This window comes from Mus musculus, chromosome 13 (assembly GCF_000001635.26).
Source record: "Mus musculus strain C57BL/6J chromosome 13, GRCm38.p6 C57BL/6J".
NCBI lineage: Eukaryota > Metazoa > Chordata > Mammalia > Rodentia > Muridae > Mus > Mus musculus.
The window spans coordinates 10,353,037-10,373,221 of NC_000079.6; the positions used below are offsets into that span (position 1 = coordinate 10,353,037).

The 20,185-nt window shown below is 42.0% G+C and overlaps 1 protein-coding gene and 1 long non-coding RNA gene across 4 annotated transcripts in view; one reads left to right on the forward strand and one right to left on the reverse strand.

Moving 5' to 3' along the window:
• The window catches only part of Chrm3 (cholinergic receptor, muscarinic 3, cardiac), a 485,577-nt gene extending 477,551 nt beyond the window's left edge, over positions 1 to 8,026 (reverse strand). Inside the window, exon 1 of one of the 2 annotated variants that reach the window (XM_006516468.4) lies at positions 7,228 to 8,026. The gene's annotated coding sequence lies outside the window, so the exon portion shown is untranslated. The remainder of the gene's footprint in view (positions 1 to 7,227) is intronic. The other variant, NM_033269.4, reaches the window with a different exon arrangement.
• Positions 6,443 to 20,185, forward strand: part of Gm26861 — a 314,369-nt gene continuing 300,626 nt past the window's right edge. The window contains exons 1-4 of one of the 2 annotated variants that reach the window (XR_001780861.2): positions 7,923 to 8,317; positions 17,304 to 17,403; positions 17,556 to 17,654; positions 18,754 to 19,787. This is a non-coding gene — a long non-coding RNA (predicted gene, 26861). Of the gene's footprint in view, positions 6,901 to 7,922; positions 8,318 to 17,303; positions 17,404 to 17,555; positions 17,655 to 18,753; positions 19,788 to 20,185 lie in introns of those variants that run through there. The other variant, XR_001780860.2, reaches the window with a different exon arrangement.

Here is a 20,185-nt window from a genome sequence, read left to right on the forward strand (position 1 = left end):
TTTCAAAGTAGGGTAACTATGTTGCATGGTACAGTGAAAACGTTGCCATGAGAGTTCCCATAGAGGTAGCATTCTATGTGCATAAGTGATAAGCATAGATAGAGGTAGATGCCACTCAGAGATATCAATGTCTGATAGAGGGAAGGTAAACAGAGATGATAAGTAGATGAAAGATGGTAGATTATACGTACACATGCAGATCAGACAGGTGATAAGACATTGATGAAAATACATGATAGATATAAAACATTATATAGAGAAATAATATATGTTTATATAAATAGATATCAATGACAGATAATAGACTAATGATAGATAGCAATTGTGGGAGGCAGAAGCAGCCTAGAGTGGGCAAAGAACAAAGAAGTATGTACTGCTGACTTGGGCACAGTGTCAAGGACTTTATAGCCTCAGTCCCACAGGAAAAAGGCAAAGCCTTACCTTACTGGTCTGAGTGTGAATGTTGACATTGTGTGCCGAAAATGTCTATGATGATGGCTGTCTCCCGCAGATACTTATGGTCTGAAGATTTTTCTCCTATGGAGACCGATTCTAACGAGATCAACTAAACCTACCCCCTTGATCTATAACAAACCCTGTCTCCTTGTTCATCTCTGTGTAATAACTCTGCCTCCCTGTTCAGCTGTAAGCAATAATCTTGCCTCCTTGTTTGATTCTATATAGTAAACCCACAGTAACTTTTGGGGTGTTGAGTTTACTCATCAGAGAACCTAGACCACCTGATTCCAGTTTTCCTGTCTGTGTGCCAGCTGGTCTTTTCTTTATTCCCTTGACACCCCAGGCAGGTCCATTCTTGGAGCCTTGATGTATGAACCAACCAAAAAGAAGCAATGATAAACAGATGCTAAATATTAATGACAGATAATAAGCAGATATCACTTTTAAGCAGATGGCAGTCAAATAACAGATATTGACAACTGGTAGATAGGTAATTTGTTCGTTTTACTCAAACTAATATTAAAATTTATTTATACACTATTTATACAGCCAACTCTGAAGAAAATCAACATGAATTTTCCTGAGTTATCCTTGAATGTCAAATGTAATACCAAAGACAGGAAGTTCCACAAGAATTCAGAGGAGAGAGAAATGACTTGAAGTTACTTAAGACAGAGGCTTTTCAGCTTTTGATAATTCAACAAATTAAGTGATTAATAATAATTTATAACAAAGAAAGTGGAGTAACAACTGCATTCAAGGAAACCTATAGGGGGTGGTTGTCCTGTGTGGTAGGAAGGGCATACGAACATGGAGATAAAAACCAAGAACTCCAGATAAAGAGATTGCACACAATCCCTATGCCCCCATCACAGACTGTAACCATGATACTGCACTGTCACTCACATGAGACAGAGAGGGTAGGGTGTCATCCATGAGAAGCAACACTTCTTTTTTAATGCCACTGTTTGAGGGATGCCCATATATTCTGAGTACTGTTTTCAGTTATCTTTCTACTAAGAACATGAAAAGTGACTGCATTCAACACTTCTCAAATGAATAGGCACATACATGTGTGTACACACACACGGAATCAACATTTGCTACTGATTTGAACCAAGGAACCCAAGCCATGCTTGGAATGACAAGTAGTCACCCTGAGAGGCACTACTCCATGACCTCTTTGGAGGTAAGCCCTGGCTTGCTGTGGACCTCATACTGCTGTAGGTGAATGTATCCAGGAGCAGTGGCAACCAGGTTTCTGCCAAACCCATAACCATATCTTCTTATGATAAAGGACCAGGTTCAGTAGCTCACCAAAACATTTCATGCCTGTAAGTACAGGGTGACCAAGGGCTGATGTGTGGTAGCCAGTCTCTATGAAACACGCTAACCAACAGTAGTTTGACTCATTGGAATTGCATCTGCAGCCAGGTGGTTGAAGGATATCTGGCTTAAGCCAGGCAGCCTGTGTTGTTGTCACTTCCTGTGTCAGAGGTGGCCAGAGGTAGAATCTGTCTTGGCTCAGCTAATGTGCCAGATTTCAAGGGAACAGTGGGGACAGGAAACAGGTTAAGGCTGGGCTAGAACAAATGACCTAACAGAGGGTTAATTCCGGAGTGGATAGTCAGCAACTCAAATTACAGTGGCCAGGAGGGGTGTGGAGGGTTGAGATTTGATCCTGCCAACAATGACAGACAAGGAGATTTTATTTGTTAGGTGAACTTGGCAACACAAGTCTCTAGGCAAAAGTGACAGCTATACTGTCAGGATGGTGACTGTGCCTTAGGTCCAGGGCTTTGTCCACCCTGGAGCTGAATCAGAGACAGAAAAAAAAATGGAATGGAGTCTTGCTCCTGGAGAGGAGTCTTGGCAAGAGCGAGGCTGATTGTCAAGGTCATTGCTAAAAGTTATTCCAGGCAAAACATTAAGCCCAAGTGCTCAAAAGGTGAACTGGAAACACAAAAGAAGCCTAGTCCTTTGAGACAGGAGTAAGACAAGAACTCAGGTTAGGGACCTCAAGGACTTGCTGAAGCCCACAAAGATTAGGACAAGCTAATGGAACTCAGACAAGATTGATCCTTCTGTAGTATGACAGAATAAGAATGAGTAAAGTTGGCTAGGTCCTGGAGTCACTTGCAGAGCACAAGGGAACAGCAGGGGGTCAGAGTCCTCTCTTCATTTGTTGGCTTCTTCCTGTCTAACTGTATAGTGGGTTTACTACAAGTTTTCATGTTTTGGGTGGCTTCGGGGGTGAGCTGGCACATTTGTGGAGAAGATGATGGCTTAGCATTTACTGTGAGGTTGTCACCATGGTTGGTGAATGTTGTGACCATGTCAGCATGGAGGACTGAAGCTGTCGTCTCTACAGAGAAGGGCTAAGAAGATGTCTTTCTGCCAGAGTCCTGTGGCCTCAGGAGAGTAGGCACAGGAAGCTCTAACAGGTGGAAGAATTTAAATTGCCAAACTTCAGAGAAGAGCCTGCCAGAAGCCGAAGTGTGCACACTGCCAGAACTCCTGGACGACAGGCACGCAGTGGCCAAAGGTTGAGCTAGCAGTCACAGAGTACTGTAGCTTCATGTTCTCCCTCCCTATCTCTCTCTCTCGCTCTCTCTCTCTCTCCCTCCCTCCCCCCCCCTCTCTCTCTCTCTCTGAGTATTGAAGAGGCATGGGTTCTGACTGTATGCCACTGGATATTGCCTCTGAGTTTGATCAAAAGATACTTCTGGGGCTAGGGAAATAGTTGTTGGTAAAGTGCAAGCAAGACGGCTTGGACTCTATTCCCCAGAACCCTTTTTGTTGTTGTTGTTGTTTTTTGTTTGTTTTGTTGATTTTTAAAACTAAGCATGGTGGCACACATTGTAATCTCAGATGGTACTAGGGAGATAACTGGATCTCTGGGGTTTGCTGGGCATTCAGCATAATCTACTTGGTGACCTGGTGAGTCCCAGGTCAATGAAGAGACACTATGTCAACAAAACATAAACAACAAGCAAACAAAGAAACAAATAAGGTAGAGAGTACCAGAGAAAGAGGCTGATTTCTTGCTGCTGCAAACATGTGCAAATGATTTACTGATACACACATACACCCACACATACATGAACGTGTATGTACGAAACAAAAATATTCTTTTGCATGGGTTCTGTCCTTGTGTCTGCCTTGAGTTGTAGATGGGCAAACATTTCCACTGGGCAGAGATAAAGACTTGGGAAGGCTTACTGTCTTCATGCAGGATCTGTGTGGCTCCTTACTTTCAACAGCCTCCATTACCAATTCCAGGGAAAGTCTCCATCAACCAGGAATGCATCAGTATAAGGCACTCTGAAAGAAAGCAATCTAAATCCCTAAAAGGGACAACTTTGGCCCTTCCAGGGTGTCTTTAAGGAGAACACAGAGGGAGTCACATTGGACACTGAATGATCTGGGATCAGGCATCAGCTTTGTACCTGATCCAAGGCCCAGGCGGCTTCCTTAACATAGAACAGAGTCTGTCAGACACTTGCATCTAACTCTCACCTTGACTGGCTTTGCCTTGTGTTAAATTCATTAGATTATCTTGTCATGAAGCCAAGACTTTCACTTGAGTTTGAAAGTCCAGCCCAAGGGGTAAGAACCAGAACAGAATTTCCACTAGATTCACAGAACCTTCTAGACACACACACACACACACACACACACACACACACACACAGAGAGAGAGAGAGAGGGGGGGGGAGGAGGTGTCTGGTGTTGCATTTCTTAAATACCACATTTTGGGAAACCATGTATACACTGCTCTTAACAACTAAGCAACAGTCATATTTATATATGCTGATTCATTTAAAATATAAAAATAGTGAAGGGTTTTGATTAATTCTTTTGTTGGAAGCATATATGCCTTTTAAAATATTTCTCTGCAAGGAAGATATATTTTCAATTCACAAGCATACTGTGTAAAAGAAAATATTTCCAATTAGTCATTCTTCAAAACCATGCTGACGACATAATGGTATGAGTCATGACATACCATGCTGACGACATAATGGTGTGAGTCTTAACACACCATGACATAAAGTTAGGCTTCATACATGAAGGGGATTGGGGTACACATCTCTGTAGAACCCTTTATTCGTCCCTGGTGGAAAGGGTCACCACAAGTGCTCTACATGTAAACGTCCCACACTGCAAACCAGACCCAGTGATGATGTCCAGGCCACTTAGGTGTAAGCAACTGAATCTGCCAAGGCTAACATCATTATCAGGCAAGAACACTATGTTGGCTCAAGATATGTGATATTTTAGGTTTAAAAAAAAAACAAAAAGAAAAAACAAAAACCTTAAAAATAAGTGTTAGCACTTCAGAAAGCTTAGAATCATAACCTTTAAGTTTGTATTCAGTTTATTACCACGAATCCAAGAAATCTTAGCTCTATACATTACCCTTCCACACACCTCACATTCAACAGGTTACCTACTATTAAAAATTAAATAAAGTACAATTAAAATGAGCTTGTATTCTCATATATTATAGTTTAAAATAACATTTTTTTCTTGTGTAAAAGTTAAGTCATTTATTTTTTTATAAGGAAAAATGAAAAGATACATGTTAAAGGGCGTATTTATCCTTGCTTCAGCAATCTTCAGAAACAAATATGTTTGAAGCAAGGTTTGTCCAGCCTCCTGTCAGGAAAAAGCAGTGAATCCTTCCAGATCTCCCTAAAGCTTCGTACATAAGTTTTAGAGTAGGTTTAAGACAGAACTACTCTTATTTTAATGTCTAGTCTTTATCTAAATCTCACCCAATTCCATACAATCTACTTCTTCAAATTACACCCTTGCCTAACAATTTTCTACGACCAAAGATTTATGCTCAAAGGTTTCTCAAAAGGTCTTGCCTTTTATCTCATTTTGTTATTAAACTATTGAGTCCATTTAAATCATTATCTAGTATTGTTTGTTTTAAAGTCTTACATCACTCTTGTTTTCCTGTTTAATTCCACCTCAAATCACCCTCCCCAAGCCTAAGGTACAGTCTATATCGGATCTGCAGCCATTATTTTTAATAGAGTAATCCATTGCTAAAGTTGTGTTGTCTTACAGAACTTCGGAAATGACATGCCTTCTGGCTTAACAGTAGGTAACTGCGTGTTAAGCTAACGGAGGCAAGCCACACAAACATCGTCTAAAGACAGAGTTATCAAGTGGTAGATGTGGGGTTCACACTCCACTTCTGTGGCCTATGAGATCACACATGGAAGAGGTAAGCATGACCCCTGCACATGTATACGTCCCAACACCAGCTCCTGCCACAGCAGGGAGCCACCAGCGAGTGGCACAGCAATGGAAAGACCTCATTCCTGTTTAATATTCATCCACCGCATCCATGTGTGCATTTTTCCAGGCTCCCCTTTCTCCTTTTTGAAAGGTATATCTTCCTGTAAGATCTCTCCAGCAAATCCACTAGCACTGTTTTAAACACAGGAAACCGTGTTGAACCGTTCCTGCAGAATAAGTGCTTTCCCAATATGAAACGCTCTGGACTCCATAATTATTAAGCAGGCTTTTAAGAATATGTTCTGTTTTCAAATAGTAACCCAAAAAGGGGTGGGGGCGGGGGCAAAGTGCTGTGTGTGTGTGTGTGTGTGTGTGTGTGTGTCCAGGAATGGTACATTTCCTATCTTGTTGAACCTCAGAGGCAAAGAGGGAAAGGAAAGATCTGTTGAAAGCTCACAATGAAGTGGTCAGTTTCCCTAACAGCAGAGTCTGCCACCCTTTCAAAACCCTGTCAAGAATATCAGTGGAGTCGGGTGGGTGGATGGTGGCATATATGCTTACAGACTTCAGACAGGTTCAAAACACTTATCCACAAAACAAGGTCTGCGGTTTTGAAAAATGCATCCATATGGATGCGAGTCCCCAATGCTCCTTTCCTCTCTTACTTCCAACCCTTGCGTGCAAGGAGAGTCTCACACACCGGCAGACAAGGCAGCGTCACAATTCCAATACTCAAAGCGTGGAGTGGACAAGTGAATTCTACCCCTTTGGGTCAACCATCTCCCTGACCTCAGCGGTTTAAAAACCACCACATAGAAACAAGCTGCGCACAGAAACGAGGTTGTGCCAGAAAGGAGCGGGAAGACTCCGGAGAAGAGATCCGGTATAGTTTAGCAGCTCTGGCTGAGCCAGAGTAGACTCGCGCCCTGGCGCAGTACCCTCTCCCAGGTCACCAGGCGTGGAATGAAAACCGCCTTTTCGCTCCAGAAAAGTGACCCCAAGAGTCGTCCCTCGCTGCAAGGTTGGCAGGGATCTGACTTAGCTTTCCTAAAAAAAAATTAAAACGGTATTGAAAGGCCCACAGAGGACCCAGCACACAGGAGCCCAGACAAACAGCTCTGGCGCTCCCTTCTTCGCTTTTGGATCCTGCCTATGAGAGAGAAAAAAGAAGCCCAAGGGATCCGGGTGAGCTGACAGGGGTGCTCTCTTGGCCACTGACCGCCTGCCCCTGTCTTTCCCAGGCGCTCGGGTGCCACCTCCGCATTCTCCACCCTTCGTCCCTGCGCTCCAACTCCTCACCAGACAGATATCCAGTTCCTGTTCCCCTAGATTGACAAAACCACCTCTCTTCGTCCCTCCTCAGTCCTTCCTTTAAACTCCACCAGCAAACAAATTTCCTACGGAGGCAGAAAACTTTTCCCCTTATTTCACCACCAGATAAGGCAAGAAACCGGGTCAGGTTCGCTGCTAGCCTCTCTGCACTGCGCGGTAGCGAGCAGCGCACGTCCTTACCTGGCAGCCGTGCTCCAGGTGGCTGTCCCACTCCAGTCCTCCGCGCCTCCCCGAATCTCCCGGACTGTCCAGTCCGCTCTACCGAACCTCGGTCTCTCGCAGCAGGGAGTTCGGAGACAGCGACTGTCCTCAGGTTCGCTCGTGCCTCGGAGCCGCCCTTGTCTGCATCGCCCGGCTTCTGGGTGCAAGCGCAGCTGCGGGCTCCTCCCGGCCGGTCGCGAGTGCGGGGCTCCCGGCTGCAGCCGACTTGGCCCGCGGTTGCGCTCCCGGGTCCGAGCGCGCTCCGCCCGCGGGCAGCTGCGGCCGCGCGTCACATGCCGCCTCTCGGCAGCAGCCGTGGCACCTGCCCGGGCGACCGCACTGGGGCTCGGTTAGTCCGCCCCCGCGTCCTGCGCGCCCCTGCCCACCCCAGCCCTCTCTGATCTCGCCTTAATTTTTTTTTTTTTTACCCTCCTGCTCTCTCACTTCTCATTCCTTTTCTCTGCCTCTTTGTATATGTTTTATTCTTTTCTCCAAAAGCAGACAGAAGGCGCTCCAAGTGGGAGGAGATCTGTCCCTCCTCATGAACTCTTCCTCTGCCTGGTGGTGGCGATCGTGGCTACTGCTGCCCTCGTCCTCCTCCCCTTCCTCCTCCTCCTAGTCCTTCTTCTTTCAGTGTAACTCACTAGCTGCCTGCTGGAGCCCTAAACCTGCTCTGTTTCTGAGCATGCCCAGTGGCACCGCGGGCTCCTCGCTTCTCCCCGCGTGCTGGCTTGGCTGTATTCTCCGCCTGGCAGGGGCGAGGGAAACCAGCCCAGGGAGATCCTGGGTACTTTTCGGATAGGATCGCTAGAGGCCGGGCACAGAACCTGGGCGAGGAGTTTCCACCCACCCAGCGTGGCCTCACGTGCTCCCTATTTGCGCTCAGTGTTTCAAGGGTTGATGTTGATCAGATGTTTCCGTGTTCCATTTGAAGTCTGAAGTGGGTTTCCTTCAATTGCTTAGAAGGGTATGAAGAATGCGATTTCTTGGACTGAACTTATGGACAAGTGAACCTCAGCTCCAGAAAATAAAGGAGCCGGCTGGCAACCTTTCTCAAGGGGACAGTATGGTGCGTGTACGATTTGAGATTTAAAGAGCGTTTGTTTATGCAGAGCGAAGTAGCAGAGGACAGGGCAGCTTTGCTCCCCAGAAGTTTACACTTTAGGAGAAATTAGAGAAGCACTGCTGAAAAGAACGCGTCTGCGTGCATATGCACATGTGTGCACACTTTTTTTTTTCAGCCAGGAAAATTAAACCACAGTCTCACTAGTCTCTCTCTCTCTCTCTCTCTCTCTCTCTCTCTCTCTCTCTCTCTCTCTCTCTCTCTCTCTCCCTCCCTCCCTCTCTCTCTCTCTCTACCTTCCTCTCCCTTCTTCCTTCCTTCCTCTCTTTGTTTCTTTTTCTTTATCCCTGACCCTTCCTGCTCTTCCTCTCTCTCTCCCTCCCTCTTTCCTTCTTTCCTTGTTTCTTGCTTCTCTAGCCCTCCTCTTCCCTGGGGTCTGCTTTGAACTCCCATCTTGATCTTTCTTCCCCCCTCTTCCCATGTGGTGGGATTTCTGGCAAACCTAGCCAGGCTTTTAAATTCATATACAACTCCAGAGGAATGTGAAGCTGGGAGAAAGGGGGATTACTTACTATAGACTAATGTCAAGTAACTAAATAAGGACAGAGTAGCGAGCTCTAACAAAGTACTAGATACTAAGGAGGCTGCTGCTGCAGCAGTATGTGGCTTTTCCTAAACACAGATAAAAATGATGATATAACATTCTTATAAAAGCACACGCCTGTAACCCTAGGATTTGGCAGTCTGCGACAGGATGGCCCATGAGTTCAAGTTTAGCTTGGGCCATACAGACAGCCTATCTCTAAATAAATAAATAAGAGTGGACCAATGCAACAGTGTCTTTGGGAAGAAGAGACAAGGGGGACTGCAAAGAAGGAAGAAAGGAGAGAGAGAGGTAAGGCTGAAGCAGGAGGTCAGAGGAATAAGAGAGAAGGAGTACAGGTGTGCACAACAGGAAACAAAACTTCACAGTTTAAAAAGAAGCAACATTATTTTTGGTTCTATTTAGAGCAAGAAGGAAAACAGAAGAGAGAGATGTGATATGGAAATTTTGTCAAGGAATATAGAATAGTTAGTACGGCACTTCCTTTCATGACTGTCTTTCCTGGGTAGAACAGTCCTTAAGGGAAACACAACTAAATTGCTCTTAGAGGGAATTCAAGTCAAAAGAAAATTTCTAATGAGGAGGCCTGTGGCTGCTCTCAGGTGAGTTGCATGCTGGGTGCTGAGGTGGGAAGCAGTAATCCTATAGCAGACTCTTGTTTCCGTCCCTTTCAGTTGGTAAGATGATTATTGTCTTCACATGTTCTTCCACGTTTCAAAACAAATATTCAAACCACACATTGAAAGCATTTGTTTTAAGTTCATCTGGGGCTGGAGATGCAGCTCTAGTTGGCAGAGTACCTGCTAAACATGCATGAAGTCCTAAGTTTGATTCCAAGTACCACAGAAACCATGGTGGCTCATATCCATAACCACATTGGGAAGATGGATCTGGGAGGATCAGCTGTCCAGGGTCATCCTTGTCTACACAGGGAGGAGGAGGCCAGCCTAGGATACACGAGACTCCAAGGAAAAAACAGTTTTATTATTCTGATCATGTACTTGGTTTTGTCTTATTATTATTCCTTGCACAATAAAGTATAATAACTACTTATATAGCATTTGCACTGTGATTAGTATTGTAAGTAATCTGGAGAGGATTTAAGAATGGAAGAACATATGCCATATATGAATGGTACATTTATATAGGGGTCTTGAACACCTTTGGGTTTAAGTGTCTGCAAGGGTCTCACAACCACTATGCCAAATATATTGATAAAAGGCATATTAATTGGTGGATTATAAGAATGAATGATAACATGCATGAAACATATACTATATCTAGTGTGAGGTATGTATTCCATTTTAGGGCCCTTAAATCCCATAGTGAAAAGCAAGACAAAGGTAAAAGGGTAAGGAAAGTAAGTGTTCATTTGATAGGAAAGTGGATTTAAGTTATATTGCACTCTCACTGGTATGAATACAGGTGCCTTCAATAGTATTTGGTGAATCCATAGACCAGGCTCTGTGGATCATGCTTTTCAGAAACATCCAAGTGTCGTCGTCGTCGTCAAGTCCTCCTCCTCCTCCTCCTCCTCCTCCTCCTCCTCCTCCTCCTCCTCCTCCTCCTCCTCCTCCTCCTCCTCTTCTTCTTCTTCTTCTTCTTCTTCTTCTTCTTCTTCTTCTTCTTCTTTTTAAAAATATTTTTATTAGGTATTTTCCTCATTTACATTTTTGTTTGAGGATAAGCTTCAGTAGTAGTTCTCTAAAGAAGCCATGAAATAAATCAATTGTGAATAGTCAGGAGAGGAAAGGAAATATTTACACCTTAGGAATATATGTCTGTCTGTCTGTCTGTCTGTCTCTCTCTCTCTCTCTGTGTGTGTGTGTGTGTGTGAGTGTGTGTGTGCAAAACAATCATCTCTGCTCAGATACATGCATAAGTGACATGTGTGTGTTATCCTAAGCATTCTTCCTGTTGTCTCTATGAACATGATAAATGAAAATTTAATGTTTGTGTTGAATAAACTACAGACTAACAGTTCGGATAGAATTGCCCTGAGTTTCTTGTTAAGTAGATTATATTTGATTCAAATAAGAAATTTGTTTCTGAGTTTGCTGACTTTTTGTTCAGAAGACCTACTGCTCAATGGCACTTCAGCGGAAAGTGTAACGTGTATTTGCTAGATTTGAACATGAGCTGGACTAAGATCAATGCTAGTTTGTAACAGGTCAAAAGCAAGACACCCATGAATATCTACTCTTAGATACTGATCTGAAAGAAGGCAGATCAAATGAGGATGAAATATATGTTGATATTCTGTATACATTAAACACATCCTAGATATTTACTGTCTAAAAAAGAAAAAATAAACCCATACAGTAAAATTATAAGATTCAGTTACTAAGGGGAACCCTCTGGTTATAAATAATAAAAGTAGCTAATCAAATACTTCTCTTTCTGCTGTAAGATAGCTACAAAGCTCTGTGAAGACAATATAAAATAATACATGTAGGTATAAAGCATGGCCAATGGAAGATTGGAATTTAGGGTATTGAGGTTACATTGAATGAGCATATTCCTATTTTTTTCTTTATGAAACATATTTTCCTTAAATAGAAAAAAAATACAGAGAGGTGAAAGCTCAGCAGGGTCAGGCCAGTTTTCTGGGTGAAAACACGTGACAAGAGAGCTGGTGGTTGGCAAGGAGGCTGAGATCTTCACATGCAGCAAGGCCTATGTTTCTGGAGGGTAGATGGAGTGTGGGGCAGAGAGGCTGAGATCTATGTGGAGTTTCTTTAGAACATGCCTTTCAAGGAAATATTTGAATCTGGGTCCTTCCAGAATGGAAAGACTTTGGTGAACACCTTAGAAATCTTAAAAATTCCTAGGTAAAAGCAACTTCTTAGATGTGTGGTTGCTGGCTATAAAGAACACATGTGAGATAGATATGTATAAAGACTTTGGACTGGGGGGGGGGTTCTTTGAAAGGTTACTGTGGTCAACAATAATGCCACTGGCTAGAACACAGCTCTGGAAGTTCATTAGAAAAAGAAACTATAAGCTAGACTCTCTACAACTGCACCCTGCAGCACTCGACTTAGGGCTGGAGAGATGGCTCAATGGTTAGGACCACTTTCTTCTCTTTCAGAGGTCCCAACATTGGTTTCCATCACCTACATTGTTCAGCTCTCTCTACTGCTTGTTAACCCCACCTCCAGGGGATCTGATGCCATCTTCTGGTCTTCATAGGCACCCCCACACCTGTGTATACACACACACACACACACACACACACACACACACACATAAATGAAAATAAATCTTAGAAAAAAATTTTACCAGACATGTGAAGATGCAGGAAAGATCATTCATGTCACAGAGTTAGTAAAAAATGAAGGAAAAGAATGATTTACATTCCTAGAAAGAGTAAACAAATCCATTTGAAGAAATTTAATTGATATTTACCTCAACTGTCCTGAAAGTGGAAAAAAAATCAAAGTGAGAACATTCCATGATATATTAGAATATAATAATGGAAGAATGAGGGGGTGGGAATATAGGTCAGTGGAGGAACGCTTACTTAGAATGTTTATGATCCTGGGAGTACTTCTGCCACGGTGGGAAAAAAAATAAAAACAGGATAGATGAAATTTTATTGAGCTAATACTTTGGAACAGTGGCAGATAAGACTAGTAGTTTCAAATAAGTTTCAGCCCACAATATCCAGAGAGCATAGAATGTTCAGATTGAGAGGACCAGATGTAATATTTTATGAAGTAATGGCCAGGAACTTTGCATATCTGATGGAAGATACCAACCAAAAAAAATTTCAAGCTCAGTGGACCTTAATGAAAGAAAATCACTGCTGGGTCCTTGAGAACCCACTTGATGAACAACAAAGTTGGGAAATATTTTTAATGTAGTCAGAAGTAAAAGAAACATATTTAAAAGAGCATGAACAGACAATGATTGCAACAGAAAAGTCCTAGCAGGCAGAACATGACTTGTGTATTTAAGTCCTGAATCAAACAGACATACAAAAACTATCAAACTAGAATCCAATAACCATTGGAGGAAATTTAAAATTTGGTGTCAGCAGACAGCTACTAATACAATATAGTGAAGGACTTTTCTCAAAGTCATAGGGAATAATTGAGTTTGAACCACAGAAGTGTAAACATGGGCATGGGTTCCAGAGGAGCTAAATATAAGAGTATTGACAGGGATTTCTTGGGGCTGAGAAAATGGCTCAGTCAGTAAAGTGCTTGTGGCCACAGTGTGAAGTTCAACCCCCAGCATGTGTTTAAAAGTGACTTACAGCTATAATCTCAGTGAAAGGGATGACAAGGCAGAAAAGCAGACCTTGAGAGCTTCCCGGACAGCAGTTGAGGCAAACTTATGGTTCCACCAAAGACTTCATCTCAAAAAATATGTAGTCATAGAGGAAGATAATTGAGAAGATGGAGCCCCAGGCTTCCACACACAAGGAACTCATATGCCTATGAAATCAAATATAGAGCAACAGGGTCGCACGGTGGAAAAGAGTAAATATGAGTCCCTTGCATTTGAGATATTTTCAGGTATGCAGAACATAGCTGTGGTTTGTTGTTTTTGTTGACATTACCAGTGGGAAAATAATACAAAAAGGTACAATAAAATTCAAGAGAGAAATGATGATAGAACCTTAAACTATGCTTATCCAAAGAAGACAAGAATGAGGAAATGCACACACAAAGAAGAAATGAGACCAGGCCCAGGAACACAGGTCAGTAATCCCAGCTGCTCTACAAGACCCAGTAGAATTATTACAGATTCAAGATCAACATGAGCTACAGAGTGAGTTCTTGACCTAGCTGGGTAACTTAGTGTGACCTTGTCTTGATATTGGCAAGAAAGCTTGCCTAGCTTGTGTGAGGTCTTGAGTTTAACCCCCATCCAAAGGATTAAATGGGGCAAACAGGAAACAGTAATTAGATATTAACTTAAAACCCAGCTGCATTATTAATCACATTAAACATAAATGACTGTTGAAAGGACACATGGAGATGCTATGGGCTGGGGATATAGCCTGCTTGCTAGAGAGCTTTTCTAGAGTGGACAAAGTCCTGGGTTCCATTCCCAGTACTCTACAAATTGAGTATGGTGGTACATTTAGGAAATAAGGCAGGAGATAAAGAAATTCAAGGTTATCCTTGGCTATGAATCAAGATAGTCTGGACTACAAGAGACCTGAGTGGGGAGGGAGGGAGGGAGAGAGGGAGGGAGGGAGGGAAGGAGATGAATGAGAATTACTCACCTTACCAGTTTATCATTTAAGTGGAGTCTAGGCTCATTATAAACACATTGAATTATGAATAAATGGCTGTGTGAAAGTCCTACCATGCAATGCTGAACATTTCAAGGCATTGGTTTTCACACTGGTCTAGAGTCCATGTGTTTTTCATTGAGTCCTGCCTAGTGAGTTGATGATCATCTACAGTGCACTTTGCTCTGAGTGCTTATCAAAGTGCACACAGTGTTGTGCTGAATTAGAGTTATAGATGGCTGTGGATCATCATGTAGGTGATGGTAATCACACCCAAGTCATCTGTAAAAGTAGCCAGGGCTCTTAGCCACAGACCCACCCTTCTAGCCTCTAGCTGGTAACTTTAAACATCTGTCTTCAACAGAATACACTTTTATTCCCTAAGTGAGATAACCCAAGAAAAACCAGAATAATGGTAATATATTTATTTTCTACAAACTTTTTCTTACTCACTTATTTTATTTCCTTTATAAATTTTACTTATAGTGTGTGTGTGTGTGTGTGTGTGTGTGTGTGTGCTTGTGTGTCTGGCCAGAGGACAATGTCAGGAGCCCTATGTCATTGTTCTCCTCTACCTTACTTTTGGGGGCAAGTCTCTAACTCATCCTGAAAGTCGCTTATTAGATAACCTTGGCTTGTCATGCAGGTCCTTGGGATTGCCATCAGTCTCCATCTTCTGGTATCACCTGGATTAAGGGCTTGCGCTACAGCAATGTTGCTTTATATGGGTACTAAGTATCTAAACTCGGGTCCTCCTGTACTCCTTGCAAACACTTTAGGTGCTAAGCTCTCTCTCACCCAGTCCTTGTATCCACCAATTTTAAAGTAATCCTTGGATGTTTCTAAATAGTCCCCCTTGCCCTAGAAGATTCAGAGGTCCTGAATGATTTAAGTTTGAAAAAAATTACCATTCTTTCTTCTGTCCTTGCTTGCTTGGTTCTTTCCTTCCTTCCTTCCTTCCTTCCTTCCTTCCTTCCTTCTTTCCTTCCTTCCTTCCTTCCTTCTGTCATGCACATGTGTCACAGGAAGAATTTAATTTTAGTCTCTAACATCAGTAATTCATCTTGTCAAGGAGAAAATTAGATCTCTGAAACCATGGCCATTTTGTTGAACGTGACAGACATGAAGACATGAGGAGAGAGCAGTAGGTAGTTTCACACTCGGTTTTCCACCATTTTAAAAATCATACACTGGTCCTTTCTCCTTAGAAATAAAGGCATTCCAGCAACAGGACAGCAGTTCTTAAGACACCAAATGAATGTTAAGCCTCTTTATTATTCTTGTTATAAATCAATTTTGTAATAACATTTGAAAAGCACATGTGCCAACACATTTACCTTGTGTTGTTTGTGGTATAATTTGAACTCAAGAGTCTCTCACTTGCTATACCATAAGAGGAAAGTACATGCTCTAGAACATGGGGAGGGGCAAGTATGAAACAGACACAGAAATAGCCAAAGTAGGAAGTCAGTAATGTAGAAATTGGGGGCTGGGGAGATGGCTTGTTTGTTAGAATTCCAGATGTTCTTTCAAGATAACCTGAGTTTAGAACCCCTTTTAAGAGGAATGAGGGGCAGGAGAGTTGGTACAGCTCTTAAGAGGGTTTGACATGTTTCCAGAGGGCCTGAGTTCAGGTCCAAACACTCCTGTTGGGTGACTAGCAACCAATAGAATTCCAGCTCCAGGGGATCCAGTGACATTGTCTGGCTTCTGCAAGCAACCATGCCCCTGTGGCACACACATGTGTTTGTGCACGCGTACAACACACTCTCACACACTAAATAAGTGAAGTGAGTGAGTGAATGAATGAATGAATAAAGAAACAATTAAGAAGATAAATTAAAAAAATTTAAATCTCCTAAGGTGGGGCTAGGGTAGTGAAGACAGGTGAATTCCTGGGGCACGCTGACTAGCCAGCTTAGCCAAATTGGCAAGTTAGTTTCAGGGAAAGACTTTGTTTAAAAGGACAAGATGGGGAAATGAAATTATGAAATATGCAGGAAAGTGGCTAGACTGTGAAAGCCTAATTGTAAGCAAGGTAAACCAAACTTGGAAGGAAGGAAGGAAGGAAGAAAGGAAGGAAGGAAGGAAGGAAGGGACGGAGGGAGGAAGGGGAGGGTGAGAAACATTCAAAAATGTATGTTCTCCCTCAAATATAGATCTTAGCCTGTAGATTGAATGTAGGCAAAAGTCCCAAGTTTTGAAGGAGAATATAAAGCTAATTGTTTTTCTAGCATACATGCCATTGTAATTGTAAACTGATACTAATATTATAAAATCCTAAGTGAAGCTACATGGTTTCAGAATGGACATTGTAACTATTAAGAAGCTCACTCACATGCATAGTTTGGGAGTGGGCCAGTATTTGTTTTATTTGCTGCCTTAATCTAACCATGTGCTATTTTTATTTGTGAGTTTACAATAAAATAGTTTTTATTTAAAGAAAATAAGGAGGAAGGAAAACATTTGATGAATGATGGTCAAGAATGACTCCCACATGTGTGCATGCACATATACCCCCCCACCCCCCGCTCATGCACTCATGTGCACATACATTCTCTTCCTCTCCTTCCCTCCCCTCTCTCTTTCTCTCACATGCACACACAGAGTGCACACACATACCCTGGACAGAGAGGGGGGGTGGGGTGGAGATTGTATGTCCTTGTTAGCATACCCTATAATTAATTAAACAACTATACATAACCATTTATATTACTCTTGCTTCCCTGTTGAATTACTAGTGGTTATCGTTAAGAGTTAATTACATGTTATTAAATATATCAGTTAATGTCCTTACTGCTTTGCATCATGTGGATCAAGGTAAAAATGTCATTTTCACCTGTAAAGTGAAAGTGTCCCCAGAGGAAAGGTGCTCATCCTGCCAAGATTGCCTAGGTGTGAGATTCTCTTCTTTCAGAGTTTGCTCCCTGAATCAAGGTTACATTTTGAAGGCAGCCCATACCTATTTTAATTTAACTTGTTGGTCTCTCTCTCCCTCCCCCTCCTCTCTCTCTCTCTTTCTCTCCCTCTCTCTCTCTCTCTCCCTCCCTCCCTCCCTCCCCTCCCCTCCCTTCCCCTCTCCTCCCCTCCCTTCACCTCTCCTCCCCTCCCTTCCCCTTCCCTCCTCTTTTCCCTCTCAGACAGGCTTTCCTGTATTTCACCCTGGCTTCAAATTTGCTTCATAGCCAAAGGTGACCTCCTGATAATCCTGCTTCCACCTCACAAGTGCTGATATCACAGGTATGTGGTGCCACCAACCCAGGGTCACTTTTTAAGATATCTGTAGTTTTTATTTGTCAATAGCAGGTAATGATTCAGGTAATTACAGTTACTGATATTGTTACAGTTACTTTTTAATTTTAATTTATGTTTATGTGTTTTTTTTCCTGAAGGCATGTCTGTGCACCTTGTACATGCCTGATATCTACAGAGGCCAGAGGAAGATTGCAGATCTTACAGAGCTAGAGTTACAGATAGTTGTGAACCACCATGTGAGTGTTGGGAATAGAATCAAGAACAGCCACTGTTCTGAACATCTGATGCATCTCTTAGACCCTAGAGTTATAATTTAAAAATATATTTTCAACAAGTTCAAGAGCAGTTTAAAATGAGGGTTGTATTTATATAGAAAGACTGAAAACAGCTGGGACAATACTTGTTGGTTATTGTGGTCATGGCTGCCTTCTGTTTTATGCAAATCAGATTTTTTTCCATAACCCTGACTTGCTATCTAGTCCTATATGTGTACTTCTAGAATGATATTATTGTATCACTATGTAATGATATATTATTATGATATATTATTATATAATATTTATCATTATTATATAATGACAATTACTGATACATTATCATATAATGATATTATTATATAATTATATAATATATATTATATACATGAATTTTACATGTGTGTAATATTTAGTTGGGGTTTGCAAAGCTCACATACTTCACAAGGACAAAAATACAGTTACTGGAATCTGCTTATCCTACAGTCTTAGGTCAGAATCCTGTGAAACTGTATAGCTATATATGGTGTGGTCATGCTCAGAATACAGATTAATCTATTTTATAAATAGGCTGACGGGGCAGGGATGTATGTGCAGTTAACTACAGAAAGAATAAATAAAATTATTATGGTTGAGACTGTCCTATGTATAAGGAGACATTACTTCAAGATACATGATCCATTAATCCCTATAACAAGGAGAAGATGTAGAAGGAGTTTAATTTGTGTGTGTGTTCAGGTATGTACATACATGTACAGGTACACCTGCAAAAATGTGTACCAGTAGGCTGACTTATCAGAATTCCCAGTAATCCTCCTGTCTCAGTTTTTCCAGCACTGGGATTACAGACCATTGTCACCATAACTGGCCTTTTTGTATGGGTTCTGGGGATTGGGCTCCAGCCTTCATGCTTGTGTGGTAGGCATTTTACCTCTAGATCTGGCATTTTATTCAATATATATATATATATATATATATATATATATACATATATATATATATATATATATATATATATACTTATTGCATACAGAACCATTTCTATTCTGAACAATAAAAAATCACCCTTCTTTGCCAACAGGTCTGTTGGTGAGATCTGAAGCACCACTAATGTTCACATAACCTAAGAAGACCATCAAGGTAAAGAAGAGACCCTATACCTTCCTCTCACTAATTCCTTTTCTACTGTTGTCTTGTTTTTATGTTTATTTTGTTCCTGGATGCACAGGTATCATAGCAGGAACTCTAACAGTCACTGTAGAACAAGAGGAGCACATGACAGAAATTGCGACTTAATTATGTCAAAGCAGCAAAGGAGACCAGCATGCCCCCGAGGAGACTATAGGTGCCTAGGATTTGTGATGGAACACTTAGGCCTCTATCTTACTTTGGCAACTAATATGGCTATTTTTTAAAGACAGTCTTTTCCTATATTATGTTGTTTCCTATGCTAGTGTTGAAGCTGAGATCCACTTGCTTCAGCCCCTGGAAAGTTACAGGTGTGTGTCACCATACCAGGTCTTGGTGTGTATGTGTGTCCTCATGTGCATGGGGAGGATGTAAGGGGGTAACAGAGGCAAACACTAACATCAGTCTCTTCCTACCTCAGTAATTGTAATGAATAAATTAGAATGAAAATCAACATACAAAGAGGAAATATGTATTTAAATACTCTTAGAGATTTCAGTGACACTAGCAACCTCCCTTTCCAAACAATATTAGCTTGATTTCCCCATAGTTGCACTTTCTGCAAAGCAATGGGCCTGCTTTGTAACAAATGTCCTTTCAGTAAGCCTGGATGGCCACATATATTTTGTCTTCTTTTAATGCGTGCCAAAAATTATACTTCCTTCAAGCTGAAGATAAAGCAAAATACACAGCACACGAAATCAATTCCTTATCTGAACTTTCTGCACTTAGTTAAGGCACACTGCTTCACGATTCATACGCACTGTTGGCCTGAAAAGTCACCCACACCATTCTTACACAGACTGAGTTCTCTTTCACTTCCTGTAAGCTTTGTGTAAGAGAAACTTATCCTTAAAGACATCAGGTTGAGTCCTTGCCTCCTACATTTCTCTTCTCCTCCTCCTCCTTCCCCTCTTCCCCTCTCTTTTTCCCTTCCCCTCTCCCCCTCTATTTCTCTCTCTCTCTCTCCTCCCTCTCTCTGTCTCCCTCTCCCTTCTCTCTCTCTCCTTCCTTTTCATTTCTTTCTCCCTCCCCTCCCTCCTTTCTTTCCTTCCCACTCTACCCCTTTATTTTCTGGACCCATTCTAAAATTTTGGACAGAACCTGTCTTCTTTTCCTTGTCTGTTGTGCTCCAAAGTCCTTCTGGTTCACTCTCCTTCCAGTGATCAGAACTTATTTCTTCCCCCAGGGATTTCTTCTTCATGTCATACAGTGGCATATTTCTGCCCCCACATTTTAGGATAGGGAGTAACTAGAATCAATGGAGAATAAAATTAACTCGATTCATCAATTTCTTGGTATAAAACTGACCAAATTGGAGCCAG